Raw genomic sequence first — 17,272 nt, forward strand, 5'->3', positions numbered from 1 at the left:
TTTGCTTCTTTCCCGGCTCTGGTTGCCTACCTTTTCCCCATCGCTTCAGTTTGCCTTTCTTTTGACTCCTCCTCCCAGCCACCCAGTCCTTATAGTGCTCCTTTGGTCCTTCTCTCTTTAGCCTGCCTGTCCTCTACTTAATACTAGTCCCCAATCCCTTCTGACCCTGACTCTCCCTCTTCTTTGTCCCCATTCCAGTTTTCTTCTAGTAGTCACTTTATTTGTCCAGGCGCTTTCTCTAAATCCAACCTACGGTCTCACTGGTCTTTCTGCCCTCCTCTCGGCGGCTCTTTCTTGCCTCCCGCTCTCCCCTCCTTCTTCTTCCCCCAGTCCCCCCCTCCCTCCCAGCTTCCCCGCCTGGCTCATTGCCTCCCTCGCCTCTTGTCTCATCTTGCCTGTGTTGTCTGGGAGGGGAGCCCTGCCTCCTCTCCTTCGCTCAGATCAATGCCCTGGCCACTCACTTTCTGATGTTGCACGACGGGAAATGCTTTGAATACTTACGACATGGCCGCTCACACTGATTGCCAAGATTGACAGCACTAACCATCGCCTTCACTTGTTTCAGGGGGGAAACCCCTAGTCACCCCGCTCCGCGCGCACCTCCTGGCACCCCAGCGGCAAACTTCTGCCGCTCAGCGCTCCCCCCGCCCGGGGCGGGACACCCCCGCAGACTTGAGTTAACGGGCTCCGGGGCCGCAGCGCTGGGGGGGTTCTGCTCCCTTGCTCCCCAGCCTGTGCTAATTGACCTAGCATCGACTCCTCTTCCTTTAAAAAAAAATTTTTTTTTATTTGTATCTTCCTTTTCCTTTAATGCCTTTTACTCCCGCGGCGCAGCGCACAAGGAACCCTCCCGTGCGGTACCATCCTGGAGCCCGCCCAGGTAACCGGGACGGAGCGAGCGATCTAGAGAGCGAGGGAGGCAGAGCGAGAGCGCGCGGCCCGTTTGTGAGCTACCTGTTGGGGAGTGGGAGCGGGCAGGGGACAGGAACCCTCGGCCGGGCCCCACCTCCGGCCCCTAGCACCTTCCACTCCTGCCCTTCCGGGCAGTTCCAGGGTTAGTTTCTCAGAGCTGGGACTGAGGGGCTGGGTCAGGACAGGCGGAGGGAAGAGAGTCGAGCGAGCGGAGCCCTGAGAGGGCGCGGGTTGCCGGGAGCCGCGGCTGCCCAGCCGGGGCGGGTTTCCGTACTTGGCTGGGAGGGGAGAGCCAGGAGGAGGAGCGGGAGGAGGGCACTCAGCCGGGCCGACGCGGAGGGGGAGAGTAGGTAGAGAAAGGGGCCCGAGCGCCTGCCGCTCGCTGGTGGACGCGCGGATCCCCAGGATGCGTCTCCCTCTCGGAGAGTTGTGCCTTGTTCCGGAGGCGGTGACAGATCTGCGTGGCGGGCTTCTGTTTTTTTGCCCCCCTCATCCACTCCGAGAAAACACATGTTGTAGCAGTAGATAACTGTGCGTAGAACACTAAGGCAAAAGGGCAGGGAGAGGGACAGACAACGCAACCTTTGACAACAGAAAGCTGTTATCGCCATCCTAAGTATTCGTCCGGAAATCTGTCTGCCCTCTCGGCCCACCTATTCCTCCACCTCCGCCTCCCTGAATAGATATTCTAATCTATATAACTGGGAATGATATGAAAAAGAAGTCAGGTGGCTTAGAGAATGAATTTTTAAGTCTCCGTGAAGTTTGAGGTAGGTATTTCATGGAAGTTCGCGCAGTGTGTGATGGAGGAAGCTTGTGTGACTGCGTGTGTAGTGTCCGCCCCCCCCCCCACCGCCCGCCCGCCGCCCGCCAGTATAAGCGTGTGTGCTCTGAGGATTCAGATGGGACTCCTGGGTGGTAATGCTTTTTTTTGCCCACAAGAGGGCAACATCTTGAGGGCTTTGTGAGCGCTTTATCTCTGTTTATCGCTGCAGGCTTGCTTGGGTTTAGAGAAAGTTAGACCAAAACTTTCAAAGTGATACCACATCTTATTTCGTGATATTAAAAAAAGAGGACACATAAAAGGAGAAAAAAGAGAGAAGTGAAGAATGAAGGGGGAAAGAGAAAAGAGGCAGCCAGCCTACCCTGGGAGAGTTCTAGTCACTGAGACTAGGGGGAGGGCTGTTTTAATTGTGGGTTTGGCCGACTGACGACTGGAGTGCCCTCCTCGGCTGTCTTAGTTGTAGCCGGAGGTCATGTAAATCGACCTTAAAAGAATGCATAAGCCATAAATTAAAATAAACCCTCACCCAAGGGCTGATCCATAAGTAGACAATATCCAACCTGGACAAAACGGGCTACTTTTACGAGCCGACCTAAACTGCATCCCCCCAAAGAATAGAGACTAAATGCAAAGTAAGTTTTCTAGCGAGTATTTTGTTTTCTTGAAAAGTGTTGGGTTGATTCGCCTTGTGACTTTGATGCCGCAGTTTTCAGAGCGCTTCAGTGTTATCCAGGCTCGGGGTGCGGGAGGTCGGGAGGACCCGCTGAGCTTCTGGACTTCTTAACGCTACCCCAACCCTACCCCACCCCCGTTTGGGTTTGGAGATTTTGGCTATTTGTGGGGTTGACGCTGGCGGAGGTCGCGAAGGAGTCCAAGATCTCTGCCACTCTCTCCGCCTGGGTGAAGTTTACTCTGAGGTGTTCATAAGGAAAACCCGGGTCGCTAGAAAAACGCGTGCGCTCCTTCCTTTCACCCTCACCCCACTGCCGCTCCGCTGCAACTTTCCTGGGACCAAGCGCGAGTAGTCTCCGGTTCCCTCCGTTTCTTTTTCTTCCTCTTCCTACCCCATTATTGGACATTACTTTTTATGATCTTTTCAGGAATAAACAATCCGAACTCCAAGACAATCCGAAACCCAAGTGGTCCTCTTTGCCCTAGACGCAAGGGCAGTAGGGCCTGACCCGATGGGGGCGTGGGTGAGGGGTCATGCAGCCTAGCCCGCCACAGGTTCGGCCTCGGAGGCGGCCCGCGGGGCTCACAGTTGTCTGCAGATTTCTTCTCCCGCTCCGCGTCCATGAGCCTGGCCCGCGCCCTCCGTCCTTCTCGGCTCCCTGCCCGGGCCCCGCTGCCCTCTCTGCAGCCCGGACCGAGGTCCACTGCTCCGGGACGCCGGGAGAGTGCTGCCACCTTCGCCGAGGCCCTGCTAGAGGCTGACTGTTCCCGGGGGAACAGCTTTCTTTTCTCCCTTAAAGGGCCCAGAGGGGAAGGAAAGGGGCTTGTGCAAAGGCTGCTGGGGTTGTGCTTCGGCGCCAGGAGGAGCGGCCCAGGGCTGCGGAGGACAGATTAGCTCTGTGCCCGGCTGGTTCCCTGGCGCTTTGCGGAGCTTTAAGATAAAGAGAATTGGTGTGTTCTGAGCAGATAAAAGGTGGTTGTTGCCAGGATATTTTGAGTTTTGTTTAAGCTTTTTTTTTTTTTTATGCTGACCAAGTTTGAAAACATTTGTTTTGTATGAATTACCAGATATTGAATTGCTGTTCCTATTTGGGGACTAAAAATAAGTCTTCAACTAGGCTGACGGGACTAGACTGTTAGCGAGATGGGCTGTCCCGGACTGCTTCTGTCTGTGTGACCTCCTTTGAGGGCCGCGCTTGAAGTTTCGGTCTGGAGATGGCCTGAAACCGTCCCTGCGGCAAACTGGGCTGGACTCCGGACCTCACGCAGCAGTGTCAATGGGGCGCTCGCATGACGTCCTTGTCCCGGGCGCTAGTCTCCTTCGCGCACTCCTGAGGCCCGACTTTTGGCCCTGGCGGGGAGGCACAGCCAGCGACCCAGTGGCTAGGGACTGAAGAGTGCTCTCCTTCCCCCGCCCTACAGGGTCTCCTCTCTCCTACTCTTTGTAGTCACATGCCCAGGTTTTTCCCCGGGTCCCGAGGAAAACAGACACAGCCCCGCCCAGTCTATTTCTAGGAGGTGGGTTTGGTGAATAAAAAGGTCAAGTGGTCGGGTCCGCGAGCTGGTCCATGGCGCGGGGGGACTGGAAGGACACCTGGCAAGGCCCGCCCCGCCTGTTCCCTCCACCCTGGCCGACCTGCCTGCCTGCGGCTGGCCTCCCTAGGCCACATTCTTGTTCTGAGTGCGAGAGGCGGTGGGAAAAGCAATCCTGAACTAGGATCAGCGGCCGAAGCTGATCCTGCGATGGCATTTTGTTTTGAACAGTTGCTGGGGTTGACGTTTCCTCATAAGGTAAGGTGTCACTGGACAGTCGGCTGCCCAAATGCCACATGTATAATTAGCCTGCGCACTCAGCACCTAGTCCCTGAGGCCCATAGGCACGGGCTTGGCCGATCTGATTCACTGAGCTAAAGGATTCCCGAGGGAAGGCCGAGCTGGCCAGGACAGTCTCCGGAGGCCCTGACAGGGAATACTTTAACAGTGTAGCCTTGTCTTTGAGTTTTTTCTTTTCTTTTCTTCTTCTCAGTTTTCTCTCTCGTTTTTCTCCTGAGGGGGAACCATTGGTTAAGGGGGTATCCGACATCAGAGGTAGGCTGCAGACTAGATGGGTAAGGGAGTTGCAGAAAAAATTTGGCAGTGTACTTATTCTTCACACTCCGTTCTGGGGGATGACTGCTAGTGGCCCGCTATCTGCACTAACCTAGTAGGACCAGCCAGGCTTAGCATTGTATATCCTGGCTTGTGGAGGGACTTGAGGCTTCCCACTGTGGGCTACACCTGTCCCTGTACTCTTTCCTGCTCCCAGTCCCAGAGGTCTCTCAGCAAGTTAGTATCTGTGTCCCGATTGAGGATTTTGGTTCTCTCTTCAGGCCTAGCCACTTGGGGCTGCTAGTGATCCTGTGGGGGAGCCTGGAAAGATGTGCTTGCTGTCTGTCTCATTCTTGTTCAGCCTGGAGTTTTTAGGAGCAGCACCTTGTCCTCTCTGCCTGTCTAGATTGGTGCTTGAGCTTCCTACCTAGCTTCTGAGATTCCAGCCTTAGGTCAGCTTTAGCTTACAGTTTCTGGCAGAGGCTAGATTTCTGCAGCCATGAACATGACCTTCCCTCTGTCACCCTGTGCAGTCACTGTGGAATTTAACACTCAGCATCAGGCACTTGCATCAGTCTCCCTCCTCCCCTTGTTTCTAGGCCACTCAGTTGTGGCTGATACCAACTAGAAGATTCTCTTTATTTAAAAACAAGCAAGTAAATGCACTAAATTTCTACAAGTTGAGAGGGACAGGGTTAGTTTTTCTATGGCAGCAAGAATGTTCCTTACATGGTGGGAAGTAGGGACATGGTTTATTAAGTTTTATTTACTTTCTATCAAACCAGTGTAATATTTTCTTACAGCAGAAGAAAAGTTGTGACTAATTTTTTCAATTCTTCTATCAATGACTTTATTATCTATGTACTTTTGAGAGTATTTTTTCCTGTATAAATGTTTGTGAGCACATGGGTAGACAAAATGACCTGAATTTTTTTCTCTTACACCTTTTAAAATCTCATATCAAGAGACATTGTCCTTTTTTAAAAAAACAAAGAAAAAGCAAACAAAAAATCTTTCAAACTTTGAAAGTAAATGTGCATCATGCTTACTAAATACAGTTTATGACCAAAGACAGTAAGTAACTAAGATCCAGACATCAAATATAGGCCACTAATTCCTTAGGCAACCTGACATCCTCTGTTGCTTTTTTTCTTGTACTACTAGCACCTCCTTTCTTCTCTGCTCATCCATGTCCATATTCCTTTAGTTATGTTGGCAAGACTAGATAGCTTTTTGCTTAGTATTTGTCCTGTTTATTGCTGCTTTTATTTGTCGCATTATAAGGGGCTTTCTCTTGGTGTGTGTGTGTGTGTTTCTGTATGTATACATATATATATTTTAATATGTAAAAAATTGAGTTTTTACTATGGCAAATTATACAAACTTATATAATAATTTTCTGCAACTACAACACTCAACAATATATCATGAAAATAAATGTACAAAATATTATTACTAAAGCAGTATCAAGTACCTATACCTTAAACTGACTCTGTGATGAATTCAGTAAATAAATACCTAGATGAAATGAGATTCATTGGCAATATTAATTTGTCTGTTGGGCATTTTTTCATTGGTAGCAGAAAACAACAGATATTTTTCTTTTTAAAGGAAAAGTATGTATTCACAATATGTTAGTATAATTGGCAAATTTTCCTTTTGTTAGACTTTAATATATATTACTTTAAGCACATAAATGATAAATTTTGGTGGCATCATTGAGATTTTATGTTCATTTCTGTTTGACTTCTTTTAGGAATTATTATTTGTCACTGATCAAATTGCTACACAAAGTCATCTTATATTGAAGAAATCAGTGATGTTTTAAACAATTCTCTGTCAATTAGCACAATAGACTGAGATAAATCAATTTTCTTTTGACTATGATTTTAGTATATATTAGCTTTGACCTTTACTTTTAATATTTTCTATGGTTTTCAGTTTCATTAGGTTATATATCTCTTTCCATGCTAGAAAGAATTATCTATTAGCAAGGGAATATGATTATATATATTAAATATGTATAATACATAGTATATATATATTTCCCAGTATTTACAAACACCATTCTATGAAAGTATAGTGTACAGTACAGCTAAAATTTGGTTTGTCTGAGAGCTGTTTGTTTAAATATATTTTAGGGATGCATATATATCAATTGATGTTTTTGAAGTCAAGTGAAACATTCCATCAAGCTAATGTGTCTGAGAGTACCATATCAGGCACAGACAGGTACTAGAAATGATAAAACACAGATAACTTGCCGCAAGATGATTTGCAGATGGGATGTATTATCTGCTGTCATGAGGTTAGATGGGTCATATTACCATTTTTTAAAATATTAATCTAGGTTATTTCAGAATTATCAAGTTTTGTGGCTATACGAGATTTAATGAGAACAACAGATATTATTATAGAAATCTGCTAAAAATGAACAAATTAACAAATACTGCTTTTTTAAAGGAAGAAATGAACCATCTTTGGTTTGGATTGCTCTTCATTTAATAATATGCCTTTCCCTATTACTTTTTTTTCTAACAAGGAAAATAAGGTACTAAGACATTTCATGTCCTCGTCCTGATTCCACATTTTTTACTTGATTATACACCAAATTTCAAAATATTCAGATAAAAAATAAATAACTGGTACTCCTGTAGAGTATATGAAAAGCAATTTTTATTAGATACAAGTACATTTTAAATGTGTCACATATTCTTTTTGCTTGAAGGATATGTGATCTTCAATTGTGATCTGAAAATTGATTGGTGAAAGTTATCTGGGAAACTCTCCTCAGTCTTTCATTATATATTCATTATTCATTCTTAGGAAGAATGTTTGTATTTTCCTTGTTCTGTGGAAGAGGGTAAAAGCTTTCCAGTTAATTATTTTTTTTAGACTTTTGATCAAAGTAGAAATAGCTCAAATTTTGTATTATGGATTTCGATAGTGCTTTTCAAATTTTGAGTATCTGATTGTCATAGTTTAGATAAAAACATCAATTGAAGAGTATGGGTATAGGTTGAAAAATGGAATATCATTTAAATCTACTACAGACTCTCTCACCTCCAAAAAGGGTGCTTGTCTGTTTTTCCTCAAATCTGTGTTAGTCTCAAAAAAGGAAACATGAAACCCTAAAACCTCAGAGAAACAGTATTGATTCAATTCCTAACTGCAGATCCTTCATATCATTGCTCAAAATATCCAACTTTACACCAATATTAGTCATTCTTTTTATAGTGACACCATGCTTAGTAAAAACTTCTAAGCACTGAGGTCAGGTGTTGAGATTGGATTCTAGTTATTTTTTATGAATCAGATAAAGATTTCTGTGCATGAGACCATATGTGAAGATGAGAGAACAAGAACATTTCCATATCAAAGGCAATATATCTGAGGCTGCATGGTAATTAAAATGCAGTGGTTTGGACTCTGTGCACTAGCACTTAAGCAGAGCATTGCTGGGACCTTGTGCATCACGCAGGCGGTTGCCTCTTGCATACTTCTTGAAATACACTTATAATTTTGTACAAACGTTTATGCCAGTCCACACTTTTCTGTGGATAATTTGTATTTCATCCAAACCATTCAAAGTAGAAGTTATTTTTTGAGCTACCCCCTCATTATGGCTTTTGTGCATCAACTATTTTTATTCTAGTTGTTTGTATTTCCTTTTACCAGAATGATGGCTTGTTTATATTCAGAATCTCTTCTTGCTCCTCTAAGACCCCTAATATATCATTCATTTTACTATTCACTAAAAAAACTTTCATCTTTAGGAAAGATGTGAGTTATTTTCTGAGGTTAATTGTAGATGCTGTAATCTATTATAAACTAATAAACCACATTAAACACCAACTGCCTAGTTATTTCTACTTTATAATTGTAATATATTTAGTGATCCTCACTAACTGACATAGTACATAATATTGGAAAAATTCCTTTTCAAAATCTTGAAGAATTCTGAAATGTTTCTTTTTAAATTCTTAATGGCATGAAAATGTGCTATTCTTTTTCATACTATAAGTGAAAAGCAGTAAGTGAAACTATAGAAATCTTTATATTTATCTAAAGAGTTCTCTCTTTACAGTTATAAAGAGATGTTGATTTCATTTGTAAAGAATCAAGTTAATATATTAACCTATAATCACTTGAGGATAGAACAGTGAAATTAAAAAAATCTAACAATTGGTGCTCTAATGTATGTACTTTAGAAATTTTTGCATCTTTGTTAACCATCTTGAATTTCCTGCTCTGTAATTTTCTGGATTTTCTATTTCCGTATTTGCTCTCTGTCTACGGACATTCTGCTGTGGTATGTGTGGCAAGGGATTCACTGGTGTATTTTATTTACTAAGCTCCCATGGTCTATAAAGCTTTTTAAAGATTTCTCTGAATTAAAGCACAATGTATTGAAGCCTAGTGTAATATTATGAAATCATTTAAGAATTTCGTGTGTTTTAACTTTTGAGATCAAATTACTTACGTGTATTGATTTGATGCTTTTCAATGATAATGAGTAAAAATAAGCATGATAAATATAAGATAAATACATTACTTGATGCGTACATTAGAGTATGTGCAAACATTCTGTATTCTCTTATTTTCAGTTCTCTCAATGGCTTTCTTCTGCATAATTTTACAAGATAACTCTTCAAATGATCTTTAGTTCCTATGACTTTCAATAATTTGTAATTTCTAGTTATTGTAAAGAGACAAATTGAATTTTCTGTCTTTAATATATTCATTCAAATGCAAAAAGGAACTTTAGAACTATTTGTGATTTTGAATTTGTTGAGCATAATCTCTGCTTCTTTGAAAAGTAGTTCTTTAAAAGCAGTTAAAGATGCTTTCCTTTCCAAGACTGCACAAGCCCAATGTATGGAAAAACAAAATGCAACACTTAAATAAAAGACAACTGAGGAGCATAGGTTTTAAATAAAACCCATTCTCAGGCTTGGTTGCAAATGCTTCTTTTTATACTTTACAAACATATCATTGGGTAATGTGATTGAGCTGTTATAAGTTCTAGGCATCTTGAAGGGCACTATGAAATCATGAGTCTACTTTTTCAGGATTTTTCTCTTCTATTGAAGATTTTAGTATTTGGTAGATGAGGAAACTTAGGTCAGTTGTTTTGGTGCTAAACAACTCTTTGGTACAATTGGTAAGAATGCTTTTAACTAGGAAAGATTTGTTCATTGTTCTTTCTTCGGAAGGAATATCAAAGGGTGTGTTGTTATTTTCTCAGAAGTAATCTCAAGCTATCCCCATGGGAATTGAACTTCCTATGTATGAGAAGTCAGCTTTCCTCCCCCAATATATCTACAGTATAACCCCTAAACCTCAGTTTATCTGGACAATGGGAGCAATAATAATATATGCCTTATAGAATTATTGTGAACATTAAATAAAATGAATATAAAGCACTAAACTGAGGGATTGGTATAAAATAAATATTTAAGACATTATCTATTACTGTTGAAGCGGTAGAAGAATTACAGATCTGGCTCCCCATTCCCTACATACTTGCTATGGAATATTTGGCAAGTTACATAACCTGATTAATTTCCTCTTATGTAAAATAGAGAGAGCAATACAAGTTATTTTCTTTTTCTTTCCTAGGAAGAAGAATTCATCTGTATTCTAGAAGACTTGGGATAGAGTCCCAAGTGACTAAATGTAGAGTTTTGATATACAGCTTCTAAAATTTGATAAAACTCCAATTCTAAGGACTGGAAGAAATTTTGAAAGGTCATTTCATCTGTCATCCTCCAGATAGTATTGATCATCCTTTCTCCATTTGAATTAATTGAGAAGCTCTCTTTATTTCGAATGCCTACAAAGAAGGATATTATATAACCTTCCTTGGTTATGTATATACATGATTAACATCAGGAGGTTCTTTTTGTCAAATATACACATCTCAATCTGTTTTCTCTTGCTTTCGTTTTAAGAAAAAAATGGAAATAGGCATTTTTCTTTGAGTGATAGACCTGCATATGTAAAGACCAAATTAGACTTCCGATTTTTATTTTTTGAATTGTTCCTTTTACATCTTATTTCCTAAACTAGTTGTATGATCTTGGATAAACTGTGTCACCTCCCCAAGTTTACTCATCTTAAAAATGGGATGGTGATAGAATTTATAATGTGGTTGTTGGCAAGATAGGTCTGAAGATACTATATACAAAAGTGCATAGAACAGAAATTGACAATAGTTGTATGATCAGTACTAGAACCGTGGCATGAGAAGATTCTTTAATTCTCCATATATTTTATAGAGCCTCCCAATTGTTAAAGTACTTTTTTTTTTTTTTTTTTTTTTGTGGTTCTGGGAATTGAACCCAGGGCCTTATGCTTGCAAGGCAAACACTCTACCAACTGAGCTATATCCCCAGCCCTTGTTAAAGTACTTTCATATTCATTGCCTCATTCAATAAGAGTTATGCAGGGTAGATAAACTTACCAGTCATACTGTCTGACTTCCTACTTGATATGAATAAACGTTTTAATTGGGTTTTGCTTCAGGATATTATTTGCTCCAAAAAAGCTTGTATGTCATAAATTAGGACTTTTTTTTTTTTTTTTTGCCTTCTTAGTTTCCAGTCTCTTCCATAGAATGTCAATGCTCATTTATTTTATCTTCATACTTACTTCCAGAAGCAACCCATTGCTGTATTTCCCATACACTAATGTAAATGAATAATATTATGCTGAGTCAGAAGCATTAAACGTTAGTTCTACCTGCCTGATTAATAAAAAATAGAAAATGACTTGTTTTACCTGATACATGTGACTTGTTTGATAAGCAACAATCTTTCAAAATGTGGGGTTTATGAGGGAGTATTAATAAAATAATTCTTGATGGTGAAAGGTTGGGAAACACTTGATTACATGATTTCAAAGATGAAAAACGCATGGTCTTAGAGAGGAGGTATGAATTTGGGTGATTCTAGTGTGCTAAGTATTACAGTGGAGATATGTATAAGAGCAGAAGAACCTATAGCAGGGAAAGCTTCTGGTAGGAGATGGTCTTTGATCTGTGATTTAAAAGATGGTTAGGGGCAGGGTTCTGGTAATACCTTAAAGAACTTTGAACATGGGGGGAACATTTGATAGTACTACTGACTATTCTATAAGTCTGATAGTGACACATCTCCTACTTATGTCTTTGTGACTTCTAGAAAGGCCATGTCTTGTGAATATGATATGTCCATAGGCCAGAAGCTTGACCACTGCTACTTTTTCATAGCTCGGTTTGTGGTAAGGGACATTGTGAGTATATTTTAAGATACAAAGGAGTCATTCAAACTATTGTTTCCCTTCAAATTTGTCAAGTAGTTATGAAAATTAAAACAAGTGTCTTATTAACTGATGATTCAGAACTATGAGTTAACAAAAATCTTGTATCTGCAGTGGAATATGCTTTTATTTTTTTCTTTTTTGGTTGTTAAGTATAGGGTTAGAGAAAGAACTGTATCTGGAAAAGTTTCAGTTCTGGGTGTTATTTGTGGCAGATATTTAGGTCTCTCATATTTATAATTAAGTTTTTCCAACAGTAAAGTTGACTTATTTCATAATTTTTTAAATTGAGGGATATATGAAAATATGATATATGAAAATAATCCTTAGAGTGATTTGAAATTGTTTTGGGGAAGAAATACAAATTGTTATTATACAATGATGATGATGAAACAGTAGTAGAAGAGTAGTAGCAGCAACAACCTCTTTCTACTCCTGAAAACTTTCAATTAGGGATGTTAAATTCTTTCTTGTTAGTTTTGTAATCAGGAAAGTCATGTTTCCTAACTTTTTGAAACACTTTCCTCTGAGCCCACAAGTCTTCTTTTCTGTTTTTGATTTGTAACTTATTTGGTGTTTAGTACTTGTTTCTCCAAATTAAACACATTTATTGAGGTTTTTGTAACTGAAATGAGGTTGTGGCAATCATTTTCTGTAAGAGCCCAGTGGTCATAGAAGCTAGAGAAACAATGGCCCTAGTTTCCAACGGCCTTCACCTGTTGTTTTCTTCACCACTGCTTGGCACCTGAAGAGTTACATTACTGATAATGCCATGGAAAAAAAAATGATGAAATCTCTACCTTAAAAAGAAAGACCAAGGCTGGAATTATAGCTCAGTGGTAGAGTGCTTGTCTCGCATGTGCGAGGCCCTGAGTTTGATCCTCAGCACCACATAAAAATAAATAAATAAAATAAGGTATTATGCCCACCTACAACTAAAAAAAGAAAGGCCCATCTTTTCAAAGAAATGACTTTTTGTTTTGAGAAGATGGGCCTTTTTTTTAAGGTAGAGATTTCATCTTTTTTTTTTTTTCATGGCATTATCTATATCATGTGTAATCAAGAAATGAAAAGTTGTGCTCCACTTGTGTACAATGAATCGAAATGCATTCTGCTGTCATGTGTAACTAATTAGAACAAAAGAAAGAAAGGAAAAGAAAAGGCCCTGGGTTGGGGTTGTGGCTTAGCGGTAGAGTGCTTACCTAGCATGGGTGAGGTACTGGGTTCGAGTTTCAGTACCACATACAAATAAATATAATCAAGGTCCATTGACAACTAAATATTTTTTAAAAAGGCCCCAAAAACTCAGTAAAGAGAGGGTAATATAAGTGAAATTTCTAGAGAACTATTTAAAAACATTCCCATATTAAACTACTTATGATGCTTTTAAGGGCATTTTCCTTTAAAACTTTCAGTTGAGCTCTATTTTTAGTTGGGGGTAGGGTACTGGGGATTGAACTCAGGGGTACTCAGTCACTGAGCCACAAGCCCAGCCCTATTTTTGTATTTTATTAAGAGACAGGGTCTCACTGAGTTGCTTAGTGCCTGTTGCTGCTGAGGTTGACTTTGAATTCATGATCCTCTTGCCTCAGCCTCCCAAGTCGTTGGGATCACAGGCGTGTACCAGTTCGTCTAGCTCAGTTGAGCTCAATTGAATTTAATAAGAAGCAAAAACACAAACCAAAAGGAAATAAGGTGAAATAATATGGCAGTTGAAGAAAGTTTAAATAACTTCAACATAGTATATTAGTTAACTGAGTCAATTTGGGGACTCATGCATGGCATGGCAGGGAAAGAGTGAAAAATGCCTTAACTTTTTTTTTTTTTTTGTAGTGCTGGGGATTGAACCCAGAGCCTTGTGCTTGCAAGGGAAGCACTCTGCCAACTGAGCTATCTCCCCAGCCCACCTTGACTTTTAATTTTGACACCTTCGGCCTATTTCCAAAGCACTCATCATAATTAACTATGTCTTAGTTGTGAAATTTTGTGTTTAATTTCTTTGTTATATCCACATGGAAAGCTCCTTGATGTGATCAGGAGCTGTGGGAATAGGAGATATAGAAAAAATATAGCCTTTCACATTTTGAGTTTATTTATTTTTTGCATTTTATTGGTACTACTTACACATCTTTAGGTTGGTATTCTTTTTGTTCTGTGCATAAACTAGTTTCTGTAATTAAGATTCCAATATAATAGGACATTTGTGTCAATATCCTTTATATTTTACAAGGCTACGACGATGCATTTTTTAGTTTTGCTGATTTAGCAAGTTTATATCTAAGATAATTTAAAAATAGAAATATGATTTTATTACATTTAGTAAGAAGGACATTAGATGGTTATCCTAAATTGCCCCAATAAGGCCTTTATTTATATATATATTCCTAAAGCATCTTAAAAGTAAATATTTTTGATAATTAACACTTTTTTTTTTTTTTTAATTCAATGTAGGACATGGTAGCACTGTATCTGGTATCCCACTCTGCTTGATTGGAGTATATGTAGGGAGCAGTTTTAGTACCAAGGTCAAAGGGACAGAACTTAGGGTATTCAAGGAGAGAAGAAAATAGAGATCTTAGGAGATTTGGAAAGGCAAAGTGCAACTGGAGAATATTGTTAAGGATGGATCTGAAAGAATTCCTCTGGCAAGACAACTTATTTGGGAAAACTTTGGACAGAAGAGTGGTCTCCAAACTTTTTGGATAGAACATATGCTATATTATATGTGCATATTTATTTAAAATTGTAGAAGGTACTCCTATGCTAATATATGCTGTAAATCATTCATATGTAGATATTAGAAAGAGATATAGATGAAATAAGTATTTTAAAACTAATCATGGCCTCCTAAACCTTGTAATAGAACATGCTTTGTTATTTTAAAAGACTTGGTTTAATACTGATGAAGTGATTTAAAGATCTTGTTCTAAGGCCTGGGGTTGTAGCTCAGTGGTAGAGTATTTCCCTAGCACGTATGAGGCAGTGGGTTCCATCCTCAGCACCACATAAAAATAAAGGTATCGTGTCCCTCTACAACTAAAAATATTTTTAAAAATCTGGTTCTAAGTTCAATTTACTTTGCTACATGATTTTTAGTGCTGCCCCAGAAGGAAAAAATAGATCCAAATGAAAATATTACAGCATTTATTATACTTATTAAATTGTGGTACTCATTTTTAAATCCCTTATACAATATATGCAAAGAGCTTTGTTAAAATTTGGGTAGTAAATTTCCACCTTCCTGATGAGGACCTGTTTTTGCCAATGAGGTTGTAGGTATATATAGCCTTTTCATATTTTAATAAAGGGACTTGAAAAGCTGCTGAAATTATTTGGAACATCATTAAACAGGTTAGATTATTCCGTTGCCAATTTTTAAATTTGTAAACAGATGATAATTTTTGTAGGTAACAGACTTAGAATTTTGGTAACAAAATCACACTGTTATGGAATGTTTCCAAACATGTGTTTTCAAAATATTCTTTCATAGCATGAATTTGTTTTCAAAAGCATTTACTTTCTCATTTGATAAAATATCACCTTTACCTTGATGAGACAGATTGTTTGTTTGATTGCTTGTGTGTATATATGTATCTAATTACCTATTGGAATGTCTATCTATTCTCTCCATATAAGCAATTTATGTACTTAGCAACTCACATATCTTTTATTCTAGTCATCACATTAAAAAGTTCAGAACATTTGTTACATTATTATTGTTATTATTTTCTTGGTATTTTGTCCTAAACTTTGGAAACTTTGCTATTGCCATGAGAAAAGCAGTGAAATCTTTGGGTGGTATAAACAATTCTCATGAATACTTCTCACCTCTTTTAAAAGTATTTTAAAGATTTTGCTGTTTTACAGGTATATTTTTAAAAGTAATTCAATTATTGTGTAAAACTGAACTTTAATATTTTGTTGCAATTGGTTGGCTATGAATGATGTAGTTAGTGGGTCCCATGGTGTTATCTTTATAATCTTACCTCTTTTTCCTCTTTAGTTCAGCGAAGGTAACTACTTCACCAGTGGTTGCACTTAAAAAAAGAAACTTACTGTTGATATTGTATCTTCTCTGGTACTTGTTGTAGTGGCTCATTCAAAAGTAGCACTTCACTTAATAGATATGGGAAACTAAGGCATGTTAAGAAATACATATATTGATTCATCTGCAAAGTAAGATGTAATGTGTTTTCTTTTTGAAAATCTGCTCCTGTTTTTCTATCTGTCTTTCAACCTTATTCATGGCAGTATTTGCTACACAACTCCAGAAGACATCGTTTACGTTGCATCCTGGGTAAATGGTTAATCCAGATTTGTGTGTTAAACAGCTCTGATTTTTAATTAAGGGAATGTATTTAACTTTGTTGCCATATCGTTAACTGTGTATTATTGTGTTTACTGTGTGTTATTGTACTGTGTATAATGCCGTATATTTTTGCTAGCCTTTTGATAGCAGCAGGAAGAACTAGTGCTTTTCTTAGTGTATAAGGAAACTTTTTTGTGGTGCTGGGAGAACTAGTGCTTTTCTAATAGCATGTAGCTTTTCATCTTCTGTAAAGGAATTTCAGAAGATGGTTCTAAACCTTTAAGATTAAATTTGGGGAAATTTTGTAAAATATTGGATTGAGTTTTAAATGATTTTAAGTATTGTTGCTAAGTTTCAATTATTTGTTTATTTGTTTGTTTATTTATTTATTTTGCAGTGTTGGGAGGTTGAACCCAGAGCATTGTGCATGCTAGGCAATTACTGTACTACTAAGGTACATCCCCAACCCTAGCAATTTAAATTTATATCTATGTGCTTAGCTTTTAGATGTCTTGCTGATTGTAAATGCTTTATATTCTTAGTACTTAACATCTCAAAGTACAGTAGGGCAAGGTACACTCTTAATGACACTAGATATAAATCTATATCTCAAATTGTTCCTTGATAATTAAAAAACACTTGGCCTGTTTTTGTCAGATCTGCTTGAATTATCACTGTTTCTGTTCTGTAATGTGGCTACTAAAGAGCTCCTAATAGTAGTATAAGTGTCATATTGGTCATGGTCTTGTTACCAAGACTTACAGTATTAATATTATCCTCAAACTTCTTTCTTTGTAAGAACCTTTTAAAACTATGGGGCATTTTCATGGTTAATTTAATTAAAAACTAGATAATAATATCTACAATGAATCTCTCTTCTTTTTGCAGGATGCTTCTGGCATAGGATGTGAGATAGTAATGTTAGATATATTGACCTAGAGTGTCAATCTGTATTTAAATTCAAGGATTAGTTTTCCTTACTTTCTGAATAAATAAATGTACTCCTGTTTATTTATATAGAATACTTAAAGGATGATGTACCCACTTAGGAGACCAGTGAAATGGACAAGTACATAGGAAAGAGAGGGGATGGTGTGATGAGTCAGGAGGAAAAGCATAGTCTCCAGAGGATAGTCTTTTGGGACAGGATTCCCTCAGAAGAATGTAGCCATTAATGGAAACCTGGGACAGGGGCTACAGATTTA

General features: G+C 38.9%; 1 protein-coding gene and 1 pseudogene across 18 annotated transcripts in view; both read left to right on the forward strand.

The window, feature by feature from the left end:
* The first annotated feature begins 519 nt into the window (after positions 1-519).
* The window catches only part of Sox6 (SRY-box transcription factor 6), a 556,749-nt gene continuing 539,996 nt past the window's right edge, over positions 520-17,272 (forward strand). For 14 of the 18 annotated variants that reach the window (XM_047516547.1, XM_047516546.1, XM_047516558.1 and 11 more), the window contains exon 1: positions 2,199-2,328. The gene's annotated coding sequence lies outside the window, so the exon portion shown is untranslated. Of the gene's footprint in view, positions 881-1,254; positions 1,683-2,198; positions 2,329-3,738; positions 4,160-17,272 lie in introns of those variants that run through there. The other 4 variants (XM_047516549.1, XM_047516551.1, XM_047516550.1 and 1 more) reach the window with 3 other exon arrangements.
* Positions 4,473-17,272, forward strand: part of LOC124959490 (ethylmalonyl-CoA decarboxylase-like) — a 44,129-nt pseudogene continuing 31,329 nt past the window's right edge.

This window comes from Sciurus carolinensis, chromosome 11 (assembly GCF_902686445.1).
Source record: "Sciurus carolinensis chromosome 11, mSciCar1.2, whole genome shotgun sequence".
Lineage (NCBI taxonomy): Eukaryota > Metazoa > Chordata > Mammalia > Rodentia > Sciuridae > Sciurus > Sciurus carolinensis.